This window comes from Sesamum indicum, linkage group LG5 (genome assembly GCF_026168435.1).
Source record: "Sesamum indicum cultivar Baizhima isolate 11 linkage group LG5, ASM2616843v1, whole genome shotgun sequence".
NCBI lineage: Eukaryota > Viridiplantae > Streptophyta > Magnoliopsida > Lamiales > Pedaliaceae > Sesamum > Sesamum indicum.
In genome coordinates this window covers 19,050,265-19,053,575 of record NC_142661.1, presented here as the reverse complement: position 1 = coordinate 19,053,575, position 3,311 = coordinate 19,050,265, and positions in this window count along the sequence as shown.

Here is a 3,311-nt window from a genome sequence, read left to right as displayed (position 1 = left end):
TTAATAATTCAGCTTTGACAGACTTTACGTATATACACATCTTTAGTTGTCGTTTCGTTGAATAAGATGCTGCATATTATTTAAAAATAAGAAGTATCTAAGTTAAATAAGATTTATAAAATATTTATAATAATAATTTTATAATCAATATATATGATTAAAAATAATTAAAAGATTGTTCAAAATTTAAAATAAATATACTCTTTTTTTTTAAAAGTAGAGCTTATAAAAATTATTTTTTTTTTTGGGATATTTAGAAGCTCCCTTTCGTGAAATCCTTTCAGACATCGAAAATTTTAATTGAAATATTAAGTATTTTTTTAAAAAATATTATAATAAACTAACTCACGCAAACACCCCGATACGAACGATCAGTAGTGTCCTGCAACCCAATCAAATTAATTTAGATTATCCATCCTTTTATGGGTCTTTAATTTGGTGAAGTTGTAATTAATTTCTTTTGATTTAAACTTTTTATATTAATAACTGTAAATAAACTACACTATTTCATTTCAATATATTTTGCAATTAGGGAAAATAGTAGTTTTGGTCCCATAAGTTAGACACGTTTCATTTTTGGTCTCATTTATTACGAAATTAGCACTTTTAGTGCGTAACTTATAAAAATTAATATTTTTAGCTCTCATTCACTTTTTTATCTGTAATTTGACGGTACAGTGCACGTGCCTAACATGTGATCGTTAAGTATTTTTTATTGGAGAAAAAATTGGTTTGTTTTCCAACTTGGGACCATTTTTGGGAAAAAAAAATATAACTACATTTAAGGGAAAACAAAAAATCTAGAAGGAAATTAACGCAAAAACATAGCGATTTATCTCTTCTCTCATAAAAAATTCCCATATTTCTATAAGTTGAAGTAAAGTAGAAATAACACAAAGAATCATATATTCCAAAAAAACTAAATCAAATAGGTCAAATGAAGCACCCATACGCTACTTTTGATAAAAGGGCCAATTTTTCCTCCAACCAAAAATATTTAACGGCAACATACTAGGAACATGACCTATATCGTCGTATTATAGGTGGAAAAGTGCATGAAGACCAAAAGTGTTAATCCGGTATTGAACGAGACCAAAAGTAACATGCGCCTAACTTATTGGACTAAAAATGCTATTTTCCCGAGTAATTATCTCAAAATGAGAGAACCACTAACATAAAGTAAAATAAGCATTCACACGGTCGGTGAAACTCACACCTGTTCGTGAATATTCAATCTTAATCTTAACTACTAGACTAAAATAAGATTAATTTTTTTTAAAAAAAAGTATTTAAACTTGAAAATTAAGATTGATGTCTTTTAAGACAGTGGGAAGTATAGGGTCAAAAGGGGGAATTGATTAGTGGTCAGAAAACATGGGATGCAAAGGAGGGATTTTTGAATTTATTTTATTAAATTGATCATAATTTTATGCTAATGTTGTCTTATCGTGGTATCATGGGAGTGAGTTGTCACCTTAATGAAACTTAATCATTGTACTTAAGAACTAATTTGATTTTTAAGTTGTCATGGAACCAAAGTGGATGTCGTTTCGTCTGGAAAGACTACCAATTTTTAATCACCAAAAGTAGGGTAAAGCTGGACACGTGTCGACTATTAACGGGCTCTTTTTTTTATGTTTATTATTTTTTATTCTGTATGAGTTTTCTTTGATTTCTATACTTCTGATGAGTAAATTTCTTAGGAAGGGATGCTATTTTGGAACTTAGATATATACACATATTAAAGGTGAATCCTTTACGACAATAATTTTAAAAAATTAAATAAAAAAACAATTATCGTGAAATAAAATATATACCACTATTCATGAATTCGAACCCTACTCTTGAGTAAAATCTCATTAACACAAAAAAGAAACATTCAAACCATACTCATGGTGTTGGCATCTACTCTTTTTCTGTTTGAATAAATTATCAGTTAAAAGTATAAACAAATTCGCTAAACGGGTTTCGAATTCAAATTCATAATAAATTTGAGCTTTACATATTTTCGAGATGGATAAAATTTTCAAAAAGCCCAGACCAAATTTCAGCCTTATGCAATCTCGATGAATCAATCCAAAATCAAATACAAGATTATTCTTTTATCTAACTTGATTAATTGGCCAAGGCAAATTTAGATATGTTTTTTCAGAAGACTGATCCACCAAAAAGTCGTTAATGTTCAAGCACAATGAGAATGAGTTGCAGGTCAAAGCCGTAAGTCATGCGAAGCCTCCAAGACAATATTACCGTACATTAAATTCAGGCTCTCAAGTCGAAAGCTTTTTGCCACGATGAAGTGCTACAACTGCGAATGTCCTTCGCATTTCTTGTCATCAAATACTCAAAGCCTCAATACCATATTTAAAAAATAATCCGTAATTTACTCCCACAAATTCAAAAAGATTACGCATCCAAATCTAAGAATAAGTTTTCTATATTTGAAATCACAGTTTGGAGAGAGAAAATGGGGTACAATTTTTATCATCCAAGACCGCAACCCTTCAGTTTAAATTTTATAATAAAATTTATTTGTTCATATTTTTTTAATATTATAATTCATTTCACTTTCTAATGTGATTATTTTAAAAGCTTCATCATTACATTAAATTATGTAGAGCAAGCATGTCCAATAATTTCCCCAAAGTGTCCATTTTGGGCCACCTAAACAGATATGCAAAAGCCTGAAAGCTAATGGGTCTTAGGCCACAGATCTTCGACTCTCAAGTTTAAGTGGGCCAAATCCGGATTTTAAAAACGTAATTTCTTTTTAACCCAAAAAAAAAATTTATTTTATTTTCATCATACGAAAATTAGCGATTAAAATACATTTGATGTATCTATAAATTTAAATTTTTATTATATCAATTTAATTAATATAAAATAGTAAAACTAATAAAATCAAATAATTAATATGAATACAACTAGTTAATAAAGAAAGATGGTTGTTATGGAAGGAATAAGTATAATTTAATTACGAATAATTTGAGCAATCCATATATTGTCAGACAGTGGTGCTAGTTATTTTACGGTGACTTTCCTTTAATAAACAGTATAAATATATTATTTTAGCAATATATATATGTATGTTTCATCATTCTTTATGTGGACTGAATATTTAAATTTCTACAAGTAAAACATATCAATACCTATGAATTTTCATTTTTTATTTTTTGTTTAAAATTTAATTTAAAATCTTAGTTGATGTATAGCGCGGGAATTACACTAGTAAATATATATAACAGACCATATATACTTCCAAGATGGGGTTAAATAATATTTTTATATTAAATGTGTAGAGTGTCGAGTAT